Source organism: Nuphar pumila, chromosome 2 (genome assembly GCF_984573655.1).
Source record: "Nuphar pumila chromosome 2, dmNupPumi1.hap1.1, whole genome shotgun sequence".
Lineage (NCBI taxonomy): Eukaryota > Viridiplantae > Streptophyta > Magnoliopsida > Nymphaeales > Nymphaeaceae > Nuphar > Nuphar pumila.
In genome coordinates, this window is record NC_143250.1 from 142,578,609 (window position 1) to 142,598,641 (window position 20,033).

The 20,033-nt window shown below is 36.5% G+C and overlaps 1 pseudogene across 1 annotated transcript; it reads right to left on the bottom strand.

The window, feature by feature from the left end:
* Positions 1–1,556: 1,556 nt before the first annotated feature.
* Positions 1,557–17,111, bottom strand: LOC149847398 (uncharacterized; annotated as a pseudogene). Its single transcript, XR_016430611.1, has 8 exons — positions 16,937–17,111; positions 16,782–16,824; positions 15,680–15,801; positions 13,661–13,768; positions 4,820–4,964; positions 4,650–4,739; positions 2,449–2,544; positions 1,557–2,362 (listed from the first exon to the last, which is right to left on the bottom strand). The product of XR_016430611.1 is annotated as an uncharacterized LOC149847398 (transcript).
* Between the last annotated feature and the right edge of the window lie 2,922 nt (positions 17,112–20,033).

The following is a 20,033-nucleotide window of genomic DNA, read 5'->3' on the forward strand; positions in this document are numbered from 1 at the left end:
AGAAAAAGTGAAAAAAAACGGATTCAAATTATGAACCTTTTTGAGAAAAATCCAACGACCTACCCATTACAGTAACAATAACTTGTTGAATAGAATTGCACATATATTATATATATACTTGTATCCAAGCCTTATCGAGCCTACCGAACTATCAAGCTAGGCTCGTTTGCCAAGCTTTAGGATGAGCTTAACCGAGCTGAGCTCGAGCTGGCTCGGTTAGTTGTGCATCCCTATATGCAGCAAATCAAATCAAGGTGAACAGATCCACTAGAAGAGAATATTGGGGCTAGGAAACAAGATGAGCAGCATGTTGTTCGGCTTGGCTGGGCTTATGAAAACTCAGTTCAGCTCATTAATTGAGTTTGGTGTGCTGAGCTATGAGCCAGTATGTTTAGGTAAGGCCAAGTATGAACTAAGAAAGCTTGGCTCGGCTATATATATTATACATAAATATATTATATTTTAAATGTATATTATGTATAATGTTGTATGTTATATAGGTTTTATACATGTAAAAACTCTTAAAGATAATTTTTTGAGAAAACAAGCCAGCTCGTGATCAGCTCTTAACAAGCCGAGCCCAAGCAGGAATGTATCTTTAACAAGCCAATCCCAAACGGGCCAAGCTCCATTCTCTTACCAGCACTAGCTGCAATCAATTCACGTCTTTTTTTTAATATTTTTGGTAAATATTTTTTTCAAAAATAGAATCTGAATGAACCCTAAAATGCAAGCAACCATGGTGTTTTGGAGGTCATCCATCTCATGGTTTAGCCGAGATTGAGAGAGAGAGGTACACAGAGGGGAAAGAAGAAAGAGATTGAGAGAGCGAGAGAGGTAGTCGAGAAGAGTGAGAGAGACAAGGGGAAAGAGATTGAGAGAAAGAGAGATTGAAGGAGAGATTGAGAGAAAGAGAATGAAGACATACCTGGGTTGGAGACGGTGAAGAGAAAGAGAATGAATCCATGTGACATAGCCTATGATTAAACAAGTTTAGCTCACAAAGATCTACTAAGCGATAAGTGTGCATGAAAGCATGAGATCATGATAAATAAAAAGAAACATCCAGCTCACCTGGTTTTCAGGAAATGACCTAGAAAAGCATAACAGTCACCCTTTGAAGACATCTTTTGCTCCCACATCCTTACCATGCGAATGTGAATCATGTTTGGATTTGTGATCACACTTTGTATTCATGCTTGCAGCCTGTGACCTGCTTTTCAGGTCCAAGTTTACAGCTGGCTCCATATACTTGCTGAGTTTTGTACTTATCTCAAAAGGTCCACGTTTTAGTTTTGATAGATCACCATTTTGTTCCAGACTGACGCATTTCAAGTTTTGTATCACCACAAGTTTGTCCAGTGGGAAAGCTAAAAGATTGTGCATGAATTGAACCAGGCGTTCCCAGAACATCAAGGGAAGGGAATCTACATCATAAGCAACACAAGTCAGCAAAATAAATCAACTAAAACAATATTGAAAACAAATTATCCACTCTTACAAACAAAAAGTAGCTTTTAGTTTATCTGAATATCTGCACAGAAACAACGGACTTTGCCCAGTAGTGCTACAGCTCATGCATAGAGCAAAAAGTAATCTTAAAATTGAGAATCCTATGTCTACAGACCTTTGGGAAAAACAGAATCCAAAACTATGTGCCTCAGAGACACTGGGACCTCCTTCCTCACAAGATGACAATCTTCCAGCCAATTACGTCTCACAATATTAATTACCCCCCAAGCAGCAAGCCTGTTTATCTCTTTCTTCACACTTAAGAAAAAACATAAAATTAATTGGAGAAGCAAATGATGACATCATAAATTCAAGAATCCCTACTAAGAAGGATTAATAACTGTATAGCTTGATAAGCAACCAAGAAGGGCAAATAAATTTAACCCTATGCAAATAACCAATTACACTAACATCTCTGATGGGATTCCCACAATTATGTGAGTCAGCTTCTCATTGAATGACATATAACGAGATCCACCTCCTTTATGAATCATACTAACTAGCTCATGCATTTCAGATGTTAGAAATCCAGCAAGCAGAATTCTACAATCTGCTAAGTAAAGGTCACCATCTTCGGTTTGTGAATCATTAGCGGCAAAAGTGCAGTCAACAGATTTTAATCCCTCTCTAGCCAACAAAGCTGGTGAATCAACAGATTCTCTGACGAATGTATTAGCATCTGACAATGTGGTTGACATGGTCTGCGAAAGATTACTCTCCAAGTTAGGAGCAGATTGGGAAATTGAGCAGGACTTATTCTGGCTATTTAGCTGCTTCTGACTGACTTGCATCATATTATTGGATACATTAAAAGCTCCTCTGACAGGGAGAAGACTTTCATCCAGACAAACTGTATTGGTAAGAATATATCATCAGAAATTATACTTGCAGCTGTAGATTAATATGGCATCATGTAGTATAGCTAGAGGCATTTACCTCTTGCGGCAATAGATTGTTGAACCCAGTTGGGATTAACAATACGAATATGGCCCCATTTTCTATCAACCTTATACTTGTCCCCTTCAGGAGTGTGTATGGGAAGTTAAGAGTTCACAATTAAACACTTTTACATGACGGGTAAATTTAAATGGAACATGTCAAATACAGAATTGAGTTAAGCAGTAAAAGATACACACTATGGGACAGTATCTTCCAGCAAAAAGAAGAACATTTACTCAAAGACATGGATATCAGCACTGATTGGATGAATGACATAAAGGAAACTTCCGTTTGACAATCAAAGAACTTGTTCATGATGCACTGATACCAGATGGAATTACAAATAGAAGTCATGGCTTTATTTCATTAAATAATTGGTTGATGACAAAGAGATTAAACTTAGCACCTAGACTAGCAGCGAACATACATTAATCAGAAGCATTTATGCACAAAGCACAAGCAATGAGCTGCTCTCTTTCTATGCAATGAGCATGATAATTTGAGACATTCTGTATGCATAACAATACATAGCTTGTCACAACATTACAAACATTAGTTGGACGACCATGTTACTCTGGTAGATAGGGAAGCAAATGGGCCGGATTCAGGATAGAGGTTTTGCAACTTTTGGCTGTTCTGGATCCGATTCCGATCTGAATCCCTATGTATTAAGCTGTTCCGGATCCAAACTGTTTGCATCCCTACTGGTAGATCAGAAGAGAGCAAGCAGGCCAACTGCCACATAAAAATTTGGAGCATCAAGAGAGAGCTACCATGAAACTAAACCATAAAATAGGCTGAACAACATTTTTCTCCTTATTAACCATATAAAAGCAGAGGTGCAACACTTGTGTTAGCAGATAACGATCCACATTCTAGTAGACTAACCAATCTACAAAACAAGTCTTATATATCATCATTAACATCTGTGGACTGAAATAGCCCAAGGCAAATGCATAGTCAAGAAAAAACCTTTTTATTTTTATTTTTTCTTTTAATAGGCAAGCTGGGTATAATCCTCGTGGGATCGAAACCCAAGACCCCTTAGTTATGGTAGTGTGACCTTAACCATCTAGACATGTCAGCTGAACCCAAGTCAAGACAAAAGCTAGTAAAGCTAAATCACCATTTTCCATTTTCAGCTCCACTGTCACTATATGAAGCAAAAATGACAACTCCCCCAAGTCTCAAAGGTTCACGGACATCCTATGTGACCTGGGTACTTGTCCGGGCATAGGTACAGAGGGTACAACACGGCAATTCCAAAAATGTGGGTACGGGGATATATATATATATCACATAAATACAAAATAAGCTGAATATAATCTAAATATATATGTTATATCTAAAATATATATTATATAGTGAAAATATAATTATAAATTGAATAAAAACTTGTATGTACGAAGGATAAAATGGCATGTCCGGGTGTTGACGCATGTTGACACAGGTACGGAAGGCAAAATGGCGCGTCCCGGTAACATAGCAGACATCAGTTGCCTCAGCGCAGCAGAAATAATTAATCTTGGTATGTAATAGGTAATGCCCTATGGGGGGCATTTTGATCTTTTTACTGGGTTGTAATAGGCTCTGTCCACTACGAGCAGTTTAGTACTTTGTTTTTTGTTTATTTATTTTTCTGTTTTCTAGCTGTTGGGACTAGCCCATGTTACTTGTGAAACCCCTATATAAATGAGGTCTTACCCATTGTAAAGCCATGCTTTTCTTGAGCATTTTCTCAAGTAAATAAAGATATTGTTTTTAATATGTGTGCTCTTTTGAGTGGTATTTGTGAAGTGTGCCAATTAGTGGCTTTGTGCTTGTGCTTGCATTGAGGCTTCATTACAAAATAACCAAAAAGAAAATTAGTTGAAAAATACTCCCAAATTTTATAAATCACAACAAGAAGGTCCACTTTTCAGCATAGCCTGGTCAACGAAGTAAAGAATCTACATTTGTTAAACTCTCAAACATTACTCAACAAAAAACCAATTGCAGTTGCCATGATTTTTAACAGAACTTGTACAATTTTATCTTCAACAGTTCACCATATAAAGGATACATCACTTACGCAAGTGAAACATGCCCATGATAGCACGCTATATGCTAAACAACAGAACAGCCCTTTCCACAACATGCTACTTGCCAAAAGAAACAAAATTGATAACCAAAGAAAAAGTTGAATTTGTAGGATATATTTGAAACTAAGTGTGTACACAACTTTGTAAGGTCTCCAGAATATTGACCACCATTTTGCACAATAAGATCAGACATCTCCTTACATTCATCTGCGAGAACAAGCAGTTAATCACCTTTGCATTTAGCAACAAATAAATGAATAAAAGCTAGCCATTAAAAATAAATGAACCTGCACGAATTCCAGTTACACAGATGGTTAAACCAACAAAAGGAAGAATTCTGTGTGGCTCCTGGGGAACAACACGATGTTCATTCTAACACTGATACAGCCACCTCAAAGTAACAATAGGCTTCTTCAGAACACTTGATGCCCACTGCACCAGGCCAAAGGCTTCGAAGTCATTTCTCAATGGCCAGTAATACAATTCATCACAATCAGTGTTGTGAAAAGCGTTGAGGCGTAGCGAGGCGCTCCACCAAAAACTGAGGCGAGGCGTAAGCCTCAAGGCGTAAAGCGTAAGCCTCAAATATTTTTTTTGAAAACTTCAAAAAAAATATCTAAAAATAAAAATAAATAAAGAAATGCTTTATTGATGAAATCACAACCAATAAGAAATAGAAAATCTCAAATAAGTACTAAAAATGTGAGATTAACATATAAAAGTAACTAAAAACTGATTACATAACTGAAAAATATATGAGATTTATCTTTTGTAACCAATATGGCTTAAACACACATTCCTCGATATTGCCCCTCAAACTTCTGATGTTCATATAATGAGGAATTGCAAGGCAGAAAGAAATGATGTAATGTGAGGCTTTTTAAAAGTGTCAAAGAACCTTAGGGATGTCATGAAAGGCATGGTGATGTATTCACAATTTATTGTCTATTGAAGCATGCATTATGTATTATTTTTCAGTTGTTTATTAAGACAAAACTAGTTGCTGTTTAAGTAGCATCTCATTGCCACACTTCATCAAGTTAGGATTAGAGATTGAACACCGATATCAGAAGACAACCAAATGAACTCCTACTAACTGGCAAGTAGTTCTATAGAGCTTTTTGATTGGAATATAGTTTTCTTTTTACTTCACCAGGACATGAAAAAACTATCTCACAGAAAGGCACTAACTTGTGGTGGAAAAGTACCCACTCTTCTCCTTTTCATGCTATCAGTATCAGAAATGCTCATGGAGCTCAAAGTGGGATTTAATGTAAGAAATAAGTTGTGTGCATCCTTTTGTATGATGGGTGGTACACATACTGCAAAAATATGTAACATCCTGAAATTGGATAGAGCTACGAACTGCGTTAAGAACAATTATCCACTCCACTCTTCTCAGTAAACTTGCCAGACTTATTGAACTCGTTGCACAGTGCTGAAAGTTCTGAAAAAATGCCTAACTGGACCACATGCCACAGGATGCACCATTGCCCAAAAGTAATATTTTTTGGTCTTCTCTATCCACAAGTTTCACAAGTCTCATTTTCTTAAATGAAACCTCACTCAAAACTCGTAAACAATTTGATCCCTCCCCCAAAAGAAAATGAGAAAAAGCAGTAGACTGCGTGTGAGAGAGGTAAGAGTACCTGTGTGAGAAAAATATGAGAGAGAGGGAGAGTATGCGTGTGAGAGAGAGACTGCGCATGAGAGACGAGAGAGAGACTGCGCATGAGAGAAAGAGAGTCTGCGTGAAAACATAAAATATTAGGGTTTGTTTAAACTTTAAACCCTATTTTTTGGTCAAATGAGGGCTTTGACCCTCATTTGACCAAAAGCCCCAGGCATACACGCCTCAGTTTGAGGCGCGCCTCGCCTCGAGGCATGCGCCTCAAGGCGTATGAGGCGCACGCCTCGAAGGTTTTGCGCTTTATATATGCGCCTCAAGGCATAAAGCCCCTCGCCTTGAGGCGAGGCGCGCTTTTTGCGCCTTGAGGCGCATTTTTAATAACACTGATCACAATGTAAAAACACACAGAGAACACTCACATCAATCAATTCAAACTCCACAATAGGAAAGTGATACAGAGCAGTGCATGCTTCCTGAGAGGCACACAAACAATGCAGCATGGTACAAGGTCTGTATTTATTTAAACCAAGATGGCTTACATTTTTCTCAGCAATGAGGCATGAAACACACAAATTTTAGGATCAAAACTAAAATACTCATCTGATCTCAAAATTTTTGCAGTAGACAAGATAATATATGAATTAATTCAACATAGATTCAAGTGTTTATTAGCTACAATTCCTTTGCTTCATATAAAGCCTGCATTAGATTTAATTATCAGTTAGCTTAAAGAACAGATTTCTAAGGAAAACAATTCCATGGTGCATTCAAGCATGTCTACATATGCATATAAATTTATTTCTAGGCTTCCTTTTACAATAAAATACACACTTCTTTTGACATGCATAACTAGAATTGCCATATTACTGAATGTAGGTCGAATATTCTGTACAAAACAATTAAGATAAGAAACCTATTTCATATAGTGGATAACATAATCAAATATCCATCTTTTTTCCAACTTCACAAACAAAAGAATTTGCCAAGATTTCAAAATCCAAAAGCAGAGAATGTGCATATGGTACAAAATGAGAACTTCGTGATCTTTCCTGAGTTGATGCAGTTAATATTTACTCTGTGCACTAGAAAATATGCAAAAAAATACCGAAATAAATTGTAGATTTATGAATCCTAAGTATAATACAAATTCTGTTGGACATTAAACATATTGTCCCCAATCAAATTTTTTTTAAGCATGCATTTCCCGGCGAGCCAATTGGACCATACATAAGTTCTTTTGTTTTAACCATCTGATTTGGGGGAACTTCTGATACTACTAGAATTCCAAAACTTTGTTTTATGTGTTGAATTTGTCAAATTTCATTTTAAAGGTGAACAGGAAGCAAGGTGTGCAAAGGATCACAAGTAAAAGAGGAGAGAGGGAAGAACAGGAGATGAGAGAGAAGGTCCGATTAAGAGCAGCCTCTCAAATCCTATCCATTACTTGAGTAAGTCCATGCACATAAGATCAAATATATGAAAAAGGACATATAATCCTTCCACTCAAAGGACGCCACCAAAAATACCACCCAAGTCAAAAGTCAATATAAGAATTATGAAAATTTTCCACTTAGAGAATGCCTCAAGTCTAAAGTCCAAAAAAAGACCATCCTTTTGAAAATGATGTTTAAAGACCTCAAAACTTCTTAATAGCGGTTAAAGTAGGATTTGTAATCAACTGCTCCCATTAATCAAAGAGCATGGTTTCTTTTGAAATACGAGGGGAAAGATAGGCCTTAAAAAGAAATATCGCTAAATTTATTGTAAAAGAAACTTACAACCTTATATCGCTAAACAATCTAAAGTCTCAATTTCAACATAAGGCTTCAGATGTTTGAACCCAATGAATTAAAAATATTTAGATCCTTTTGAAAATGATGTTTAAAGACCACAACACTTCTTAATAGTGGTTAAAGTAGGATTCATAATCAACTGCTCCCATTAATCAAAGAGCATGGTTTCTTTTGAAGAGGGGACAGATAGGCCTTAAAAAGAAATTTCACTAAATTTATTGTAAAAGAAACAACCTTATATCGCTAAACAATCTCAAGTCTCAATTTCAACATAAGGTTTCAGACGTTTGAACCCAATGAATTACAAATATTTAGAACAGCATCCATAGATAGATCAACCTAAACTGATAAGTGTTAAAATACTGTACATATACCTGACTGATATATGTATATCAGTCAGGGGCATTTTGGTCTTTTTAAGTATCTATATTTAGTACAGTCCATTAGGGACTGACATGTATTTTTGTTGTTTCCTTTTTGTCTTTTTCTTTTTAGTCTTTTGTAATTAATGCACCATGTGACTGTTGGGAGGCAGTCCAACTAATTGGACTGCCACCCTCACTATGCTCTTGTATGTGATGCTCTTAGAAGCATATTGTGTGAGGTTTATAAAAAATCTTTTTTATATAGGCTTTTGTGCCTTTGTGTTATGTGAAAGTTCATATTCCTTATCTTTTTTATGAGATTGTGTTTGGCCCATTAGAGACCATGGTTTTGTTGTGCATATGTGTAGCCCTTTGTTGGCATTGTATTCGTGCACCATTGATTCATTACATGGTATCATAGTTTGGCTCTTGAAGAAGTGAAAAGTTATTTCGGTATTATTCTACTTGTGGTAGTGCTCCTCAACTCTTGGTCCTCTTCCAACTCCTCTACTCAAAGTTCTTGAAATACATTATGGGAAAAAGAAACTTTGCCTCCGTCATCTCCTACAAGCTCAATGAAAACAACTACTTGATGTGGGCGACGGGAACGGAGAATCACATCAAAGGTAAGCAGCTATGGGGTTTTGTTAGTGATACCACTAATGAACCGCAACTAAAATTGACAAAGAGAAAAGGAGATCAAGTCAAAGCTTTATCTGAATAAGAAAAAGAGAAAGCTTTGCAAGAATATCAAAAGAAGTTGGAGAATTGGGAAGCGAGCAATGCTCAAATTTTTTCATGGTTTATGAATACCATGGAGTTCAAAATCGCCACCAACATTATTAAGTTTAAAAAATCATGTGATGCATGAATTTTTCTAAAGAATACCTTCATCCAAAAAGATATGGCTAGGCTATATTATCTTCAAGATAAGGTACGTAATGCAAAACAAGGGGATAAAAGCGTAAGAGATTTTACAGTATTTTATCTCCTATTTGGGATGAACTAGCCATGTTAGAACCAAAATTGAAAGGTTCGGCTATTGAAATGAAAAGATCTCAAATAGAAAGAGAAAATCTTTTTTCCCCTCTTTATAGTCTCCGACCGAAATTTGAGCAAGTTAGGTCTTCTTTGCTTCATAAGACCTCGACTCCTTCTATAAGTGAAGCTCTTGCTCAAATTTGCCAAGAGAAAACAAGACTTGGAATGCACAAGTCTAATGATGAGGTCCTTGACATGGCAAGACCCGAAAAATTTGTAAAAACATATAAACCACCTCTCTTTGAGAGAAAATTCAATGGAGGGCATAATGGAGGAGGATACAAAGGTAAAATCATTTGCCATCATTGTAAGAAATTGAGGCATATAAGACCCGATTGTCCCAAATTTAAGAAAGTGGGTGCATTAAGTGAAGAACCTCAGGAATCAAAGAAATGAGGCAACTTCAATGATTTGACCATTGCCCAAATAGCAGAGGCCATCTCACAAATTCTTAAGGCCACTCCTACATCCGACGCCGCCATCTCTTCCAAGTAAGTCTTCTTGAATTTTGGATTTGGGTGCCTCCTTTCACATGGCTCATAATGAGTCTCTATTATCCTATTACACTAATTCATATTTTTTCATGTGTATCAACCGCCGATGGTACTTCTTTGAAAGTTAAAAGTATACGAAACCTCAATAATATCTCAAAAAAAGATTTTGTCCCAAAAGTGAGGGTTATTCCAAAATTGGATTTAAATCTTTTTTCAGTATCTCAATTTTTTTATTATAGATGTAAAGTATTCTTCTCATCTAAGGCTTGTTGGGTGCAGGATCTCCAGTCAGGGAAGATGATTTAGCCAGGCCATAGAAGAAGAGATCTTTACTATATGGATTCCTTGTGTTTACCTAAAAACTCCTTTTATAATCATGTCAAAGACATTAATTTAGATCTTTGGCATAAAAAATTAAGACATCCAAGTATATCCAAATTATCTTATTTTTCATTTTTGAAATTTTTTTATAAAGATAAAATGTGAAGATTGTATACTTGAAAAAATGCAAATGACACCTTTTGGATCTAGAACATTTGTGTCTAATGAAAATTTTGAATTAGTGCATTCAGATGTATGGGGTCCCGCTCTCATTATGTCAAAAGGTGGTTATTCATACTATGTTACATTTATAGATAATTTTAGTAAACATACTTGGATATACTTCCTCAAACTCAAATCTGAAGTTTTTTCGTGTTTTAAAAACTTTTATAATCTTGTTAAAAATCAATTTGAAACAAATATTAAAGTCTTCGGCTCCGACTCAGGGGGAGAGTTTCTTTCAAATGAATTTCAATCGTATCTAAAAACACATGGAATTGTGCACCAAAAATCTTGTCCTGGGATCCCTCAACAGAATGGCATTTCCGAAAGAAAGCATCGTCATATTATTGAAACTACTAGGACCTTACTTATTTCCAAAGAAATTCAAAAAAAAATTGGGTCGAAGCCGCTCCAACTGCAATTCATCTAATAAATATAATGCCTTCTCAAACATTGGAAAACAAATCTCCTATTGAAAAACTTTTTAAAATTCCTCCTGACTTGAAAAGATTAAGGGTGCTTGGATGTAAATGTTTTGTGCTTCTTGAAAAATATAACAAACTCTCTCATAAAGCTATAAAATGTGTCTTTCTTGGATATGCCAAAAATCAAAAAGGCTATTGATGTAATGATCAAACAAATGATAAGCCTTATGTTTCTACAAATGTTACTTTTCTTGAAAATGAAAATGAATTTGTTTTTTTTTAAAACCTAAGGAAGAATCCAAGTATGTTTTCTTATTTGATTTGTTACCTAAATCAAATAATGAAATTGTTGATAATGACATTGGTAATTTCGAGCTTATAAATGACTTAAGCGAAGAAAGAGAATCATCTTATAATCTCCTACAATACTCTAGACGAGATAATGGGAAGCATCCATGTGCGCTTGAAAGATATAATCAATCAACAAATGTTAAAGAAACTAGTGTTAGAAGATCTGAACGAATACATAGGCCTCTAAATAGATTTGTTTCTTATGAATCATTTTCTCCAAACTATAAGACTTGTCTTCTAGCCATTCATTCATATCATGAACCCTCTAACTACAACGAAACTAAAAACATAAAAGAATGGGTTGAAGCCATGAAAATAGAATTAGATGCATCACGTGAGGCTCATACTTGGGCAATTCAACCTCTACCCAAAGGAAAGAAAACAATAGGGTGTAGATGGGTTTTTTAAATCAAAACAAAAAGTGATGAGTCCCTAGAAAGATATAAAGCAAGATTAGTTGTGAAAGGATACTCTCAAGAATATTGAATAGATTATGAAGAAACATTTGCCCAAATATCTTGCATCACCACAGTTAGGGCTCTAACTGCAGCAACATCTATTAGAAAATGACATATATATCAGTTAGATGTTAAGAATGCATTCTTAAATGAAGAAGTATACATGGATCCTCCCCCTGGTTTTACTATTGAAAATGGTATGGTTCTTCATTTTCAAAAAGCTTTATATGGACTTAAACAAGTCCCTAAAGCATGGTATGATCAATTTAGTGGTACTATGTTGAATCTTGGATTTAGATCTTTTTACACTGACACTGCCCTTTTTATAAGATCTACAGGTACCTCACTTATCATTCTCCTTTTATATGTTGATGATATGATCATCATTGGGAATGATCAGAAGGAAATTAAAGAAATTAAAATTATGCTTAAAAAATCTTTTGAAATGACTGACCTTGGTTTTTTGAAGTGTTTTTTAGGAATTGAAGTAGCCTACTCGCTAAGAAACATTTTATCTCAAATCAAGTTTGCAGCCGATATTGTTGCACGCTCGAGAATCACTGACACAAAATATGTCGATACTCCTGAAGTGATAAATGCAAAAATAAGAGCCGAAGACGGGGTGTTATTAGATGATCCAACTTCTTATAAACAACTTATCAGATCATTAATGTATCTATCCATTATCAGACCAGACATTGCGCATGTTGTACACACTGCAAGTCAATTTCAACATGTGCCCACATCGGTTTACATGAGTGAAGTATTAAGAATAGTTCGATACATCAAGAAAACTATATCTAAAAGGCTATTCTTATCCTCGTCATCATCTTTAAATCTTATTGGTTATATTGATTCTGGCTGGGAAGGTGATCCTAATAACCGTCACTCAACTACAGGTTTTTGTGTGTTTGTAGGTGATTCCCTCATCTCTTGACGATGAAAAAAACAACAGAAAGTGTCTTCGTCTTCCACGAAAGTTGAGTATAGGGCGATGGCTACAACAACCACCGAGGTCGTGTGGATGAAAGCACTACTTTCAAATAAAGGTGTTGATGTGTCAGAACCTTCAAAACTATGTTGCGATAGCAAAAGCGACATATATATAGCCAGCAATCACACATTTCATGAGCAAACGAAACATATTGAGATGGATTGCCACTATATTCGTGAAGAATATTTCAAGGGAACAATTATTTTGCCATATGTTCAGTCCAAGTATCAGATTGCAGACTTCTTCACCAAAGATCTTCCTTTACCCAAATTCTTGTATCTTCTTAACAAACTTTTGGTGATTTCACTGGCAGTTTGAGGGGGAGTGTTAAAATACTATACATATACCTGACTGATATACGTATATTAGTCAGGGGTATTTTGGTCTTTTTAAGTATCCGTATTTAGTACAGTCCATTAAGGACTGACATGTAATTTTGTCTTTTTCTTTTTTATCTTTTGTAATTAATGCACCATGTGACTATTGGGACAGTTGGACTGCCTCCCTCACCTCAAGTGAGGCTCTATAAATAGAGCCTCATTATGCTCTTGTATGTGATGCTCTTAGAAGCATATTGTGTGAGGTTTATAAAAATTCTTTTTTATATAGGCTTTTGTGTCTTTGTGTTATGTGAAAGTTCATATTCCTTATCTCTTTTATGAGATTGTGTTTGGTCCATTAGAGACCACGCTTTTGTTGTGCACTTGTGTAGCCCTTTGTTGGCATTGTATTCGTGCACCATTGATTCATTACAATAAGAAGGATACATAATGTTAAAAGATTGGCCTGCCGAGTTAATCAAAAGTACTCATCATGTAATAATACTTGCATAGAGTGATCACAAATAAATAAACATGTGTGGAATCAAGTGAGCCATGTTGAACCATGTTATAGCCCTAAAGGTGGAAAAATAACATCAGCATAGAGGAAAAAAATTTCAAGAGTAACAACAGTTGAAGTAACCAACATTGCACACTAGATCAAGTAGAACTGAAACAGATGAACAAAGATGGAAACATTCATGAATCTTGCACCTTATACTTTGCAGCCAAAACATCTTTCATGATGACAGAGCTGATATCTAATGAAACTTTTGTGAGCAAAATACCAGACATCGCATTCACCATCATTTCGATCTTATCCTGTAATAATTAAAAAATACAAAAGATGTCAACAGAGACCCATAATTATTTGACCAAGAGGTGAATAGAAATTCTATTCTCGAGTTCATACTTGGCAATACAAATATCAGATTAGGTTGAACAGGTTAAACACCTCATCCATTTCCCTTGTTCATGGGCAAGGAGAAAACTGCATTGAGTTGGTTTGTCACAAATAGGAAGCAGAACCTAAACCCGGCAGGATCAGGTTAGTTTGAGCCTATTGTGGTGATCTGGACCTAAGAAAATATTAAGTCTGAGCCTGGGCCAGGTGATCTCAAACATTTTTTCTTTTTTCTTTTTTTGGATAACCGGGGAAAAACTCCATCGCATAATGGGTTCATTGGCAATTTGGTGTAAAACCCCAGGTCCAGGACTACACTCAACTTCGGCCTCGCTGCAAAGGATGTGAACCCATGGGGTTTCAAACTTGTGATGTCCTGTCAACTTGGTGACTTTCGCAAGTTGTCCCTACCAGATGAGCAGAGACCTTGTGGGCAGGTTAGCTCAAACCTATCTAACCCACTTCCTTAACTGCTTACAAGTGTGGGCTACTGAAATGACAAGATGCAATAAATTGTGGTTTCAAGAAAGGTTAAACATCTATAAGAATAATTAAGAAAAGGGATGTATGGCCAAAATACTTTTATAATAAATACAATGTTCGAGATGTCAGCAGGTTGAGTTAAGCTGTTAGGTAGTCTGCCAGCTAGCACAAAACTGTACTAGTTTGATGCTGCATTAAAAGATAAAACCCAACAAGAAAAGGTTGCATTCAGCTTAGAGTGCCTAAAACTGATTGGATTTGAATTACATGTTTAAGAGACTAACATTGGAGACGAGATAATACACATTGTATCTATATCAGTATCTAGCCCTGGTGGCACAAAATATGTGAATTGTGAAGAAAGTATGCAGCAAAGGGTCACACACACCAAATGCTCCTCCTGTTGACAGGCAGTCAAAAACTCTAGAGATTTTGAATGTTTTTTAAATCTCACATTTTTTCAGCAAAATTGCGACAATAAAAAATAAATTAAAATTTAAAAAATATATTTTTTATAAGACAATATAAATATAAATATAAATATAAATATAAATATAAATATTTAAAAATAAAAAACATGTGGTTTTCACAATAAATAACCATTAAAAACGTAAATATCATGTTTAAATCGCAATATTTATGTTTTGCCAAAAAAATCATGAAATTACCGTTTCAAACGTTCAAGTAACTTCTCGAGAATTTCATAAATCTCGCGATATTTGTCACTATGTTGACAGCCCACTCAGGGAAGAGTTGCTCACCATTTCAGGCTACAGTCTGCTAGGAATTAGTGAAAATGTGATCAGCCTTTCAGAATGGTGCTATTCTCATTCATCTTCAACATTGCTGATGCTGCAAACACACACATACGGATTTATCTAAACTAGTTATATTAATGTTAGCTTCTTTCAACTAGTTGAAATGACCAAACAACCCCCAAAGGAATATCACTTTTTTGGGGCCGCAAATATTACTTTCATTTTTTATTCCAATTTTATAAAGTACACCTTTTTTTACTTTTTGAATTACATTTGACTTTTTTTAAGGCAGTTTACCTCAAAAAAATAACCATGTATTTGTAAACTCTTGCTTTTAAAGATGTTTTGGTCATTTCATTTGAGCGCAGCTAACACTAATAAAGTAAGTTTCACGTTAGATAAACCTTATACACACAGATATGCGTGCGTGTGTGTGTGTGTGTGTGTGTGTGTGTATAACAGGACTTAATAGGGGTGGCTCCATGTGGTTAAAAGTTGAGACAAGCTTGATGATAATGACGGTGATAATGATGATGTTGACATATTCCCAGTTTTATGCTATCAGTACATGTGGAGCAATATGAATACCTTCTCTTCTTGATCAAAACCAGATGCAAGCACTTTTGCCCCATCCATCGCAAAGCAACATGTGTAACCCTGTTTTGGTAAACATCTACGCTCCTTAGCACAGGACAGAATACATTCTGGGCCTGCCAAAAAGATCCACAAGAAATCAAATGTTACATCAAATCTCGGAAGTAAATACCTTTCACTATTTCCAATTGCAAGAGCAATTCAAAAACTTGAGATAAATCAAGATGCAGAACTAATTACTTCATAACAATTTCCTGCCTCCCATAGGGTTCGGATCCACCCACTTACCTAATAATTGGGGCAAGTTGGAATGTTTCACTATGCAGCAATGCTTATTCCAGCTTATCCCACTTTTCTGGATAAGTGGGTGCAACCAAATGCCCCCATAGAGGAGGCTTCACATCAATTTAAGTAGGACATGAAACGCAAGTAAGGATGCAATTCCTCCCCTTGAACTGCTACTGTACTAGAAAAAGCTTTGTGTTAATGTAGACCAAGAAATCATCAGCAAAGGCTCCAGCATCATTATCTTCATGCAGTTTTTTTTTATATTTTGGTTGAAGTTAGATCATTTACGATTGAGAACCAGGAAGCCATCACAACCAAAATCACCACGATACGTCAAAACCAAACCATATCGAAGAAAGCCGTAGCAGGCCATATGATAAGGCATAAAACAAATAACACATTGATCTTCTAATACATGCACAAATCGAATCACCACGCGAAGCAGTTGCACAAAAACATTGGTCCTCGCATATACACAAACACTTCCCGATACAATTCCGACCAATCAACTCACTGCCGACATCGATAGCAATAGTTTTCTCAATAAGGCCTCCGTGGAGAACCCGCGACTGCTCGTGAGGAGTTAAGATTCCGTACTTTTGCTTCCCCTGATTAGAGCATTCAGCATACCACATTGAAAAGGGCCCAATTCTACTACAACCCTAAGTTCAACACTCAAGAAGATAAAAAGAAGAGGAAGAAGAACCATTTGAACCCAAAATCCAGAACATCTTCATATATTGATTAACCATACGCATGAGATCCCAAATCTTTATAAGAAGAAACCAACGGAAAACCGTAAACTCACTAACCAAATTGCAGCCGTTCTTGCGGAGAACCTCGAATTTCTCCTGAAGAAATCAGAAGCGACGAGAATGAGAGATCGATCAAATAAGAGAACAAGAAAACACACGCATAAACCGATCGGATAACGACAACGATTAGGGTTACAGGGAGACTTGCGTGGAGAGAGGAGGAGACGACGTGGAATTCGTCCGGGGAGTTGCGGGATGGGTCGCAGCAGAGGGCGACGCGGGCGCCGTTGGATCGGAGGGCGTCGTGGACGGCGTCGAAGATCTCTGGGGCGACGAGGCTCCGCGACAGGAAGACGTTCGCTCCGTCGAACGCCATCCCTACCTCTCCGAACGCCCCTGTTTGGTTTCCCGTAGCTGCTTTCCGGAGAATTGCAACTGCCTGATCGTCGCCGTAACAAGGGGGATGGGAATGAAGAAGAAGCGGGAAGAGCAATTCCCTCGAGATGCGGCGGGAAAGCCCACGTTACAGACTCGCAAGCGAGAAAAAAAAATAAAAAAAAAGGACACGACACGAGGAGACGGACTTTTTTAATCTTTTAATTGATAAAAAACTTTTTTGACATTTTAATATCGACAAAAAGATTATTTTATTGAAATACTGGTGAGATATGTATTTAACTAAGCAACAAGTATAGATCATATCCATGGGGCCTGATTCACAAAAAAAAGGTGAAGGAGCCAGTGGTTTCTTCTTTTTTTTACTTGAGAAACCGCTCCAGGCGCATAGACCTAGCTGCACTGGCTCAGCCTATCGTACTTACAGTATCTGTCCATGTCAGCATAAAACTCTGAGGGCTTACCCCTAGACCCCGAGGAGTCGCCGGACACCCATGGGATTTGAACCTAGTCTGGCCGTCAAACAATCTATGTCCCATCCCACTATGCCAACCCCCTTGGGTCTAGGAACCAGTGATTTCTACTAGGGGTATGGTACACTTGAGTGTAGCTAATAGTTTCTTTTATATTCACAAAAAAAAACATTTTATTACAATAATATTGAAATAAGCCTAGTTTAGATGTAGGCACTGTTTTGAAAAAATATTACCTCTTTTTATAATATCACCAGTCAAAATATCAGCGGTATTCTTTAATTCTATCCATCCAACCATCTCATTCAGCTTATCATGAACCATTTACCATGGATTGACTCATCCAACCATCCCAAGCTACCCCTTATCTTAAATCCATTTTAGCTTTTTTGCTTCTTTCTTTAGGCCTTAACCATTGGGGGCATGTTTGCAAACCTTCGAGCCACTTTCCCACATGACAAAGTAGTTATTTGGATCATATCATTTACATAAAGGAAAAAGGAAAACATGAGAGTAATTTATCCTTTTTCCATAGGTAAATCATTTATTTGTTTCCAACTCTTAAGAAAGAATTTATCTCATTGGAAAAGGTAGTCTGCTCAAGTGTTTCACAACATTGACAACATGCCCCTTGGCTTCTGAAAAAAATAATTGACCAAAGGATATTGATACATCACTTATTATTAAAAGAAGCAATCAAACAAGGCATGAGAAATATCAGTTTTTGGCACTTGATCCCCACCTTCAGTTAGGGATGTAAACTGCTAAGAGTGGGTTGCCAAACCCTGCATAATTGGGTAGCTCAACTGGATTAAGTTGGATAGGAACACAAAAGAAAAAAGCACTAACCCTGATAGAGTTACCTATTTGCGTTTTTTCAGATATAATTTGGCATGCATTCTGGTTTCAAGTGATAATAAGATAGTATTTTTTTCGATTCCATTTCAAATGAAATCCTCAAATCAGATCCACCATTTAGTTATCTCAATAAATTAAATGGTAAGTAGCCAGTCAAATACCCAAACCAAACCTTAGCTGTTGACATCCTTCCCTGAAGACCTTGTGTGAACTCAATGCCTTAAACTATTGTAGGTACGGATCAACATATAAACATCTGATTTCTGAAGGGGGATAGAGAAACGGCTAGCAACTTAGAATAGCCTAAGTCAAGCATTACATCAGGCAGCTCAAGCTCAGTCAGTGAGTAATGAAGTGCCTACCAGAGAAAGCATGTTCAAGCTCTGCACACTCGTTTTTACCCTCGAGGACAGATAAAATTTCTGCACAGTATACTAGAGAATAAAAGTACAGAATATTATGGAAACTTTGCAGTGTCAAAGTGCAGAATTGAATGCTGTTATCAAATTTTCCCAGATCAACATTTGTAACAGTAGGGATTTTGAAAATCCTACAAAATTCTGAGTACCTGTAACTGATTATAGGGTTTCACTTGCTCCAGTCATGCCTCTCTCTCTCTCTCTCTCATTATGTTACATACGCAACCAAATTGTTTCATATGGGTTTCCCAAATGTTACTTCAAAGAGAAATCTTCTTTGGCAGATTAAGAAAAAGTTAGTACAACCTGTTCTACAAAGCACCATTAAGCAATAGGCAGTTACTGTAATCTTACCATTGGTGGCATTATGAATCAGATGATTGTTTGATTAACGTACAGACAGTGATGGCATATAGTAACAATGACGAGGCTAAACATGCTTGGAGAAGAGCTCTAATTTATCCGCATAAATTTGCACTCATTTTGGCCAAAATTTCTGGGTTTTGCGGAGGGGGGGGGGGGGGGAGTCATTGAAATCATGAAGGATGTAAACTGAAAGAAAGTTGAAACTCCAAGAAAAGTTACACTTCAACTGAACTTTTGAAAAGCACCCCATCAAATTTTGGAAACATACATAGTGACTACTTTCTGGTTTCATAGTATACACAGCCAAGAATCTTGAAATGGAAAGAAGAGCAAGAAAGAAATAAAACAACACAAATTTTGAAAGAAAAGATAATGTATTGAACATCTCAGTAGCATTTCTCCATATTATAAATGTAACATGAGACTAGCAAGGATAACCACATTACAATTCATGAGTAAATGTACAAAAACCCCTGCAAGATATATATTTGACAAAAATGTTGTTGGTTCAACTCAGTTATGAGATGACTAAATTGTTTAGTTGTGCAATTCAGCCATTTAGTTAAATCAACAGACTGCATCTGCTAGGTTAAATCTACATCACGTTTCTCTTTCTGTAAGACTTGCAGACAATGATGATCACACAGGCAACCATACAATCTAAACTGACAAGTAGAAGAGATGTGCGATTTGGTTACATGGTTCTTTTATTGATGATCGCATAAACTCTACAGAAAGAAAAAAGAAAAGAACTTGTACCTCAAATTTTAAAAGCAAAAAAAAAAAATGAGTC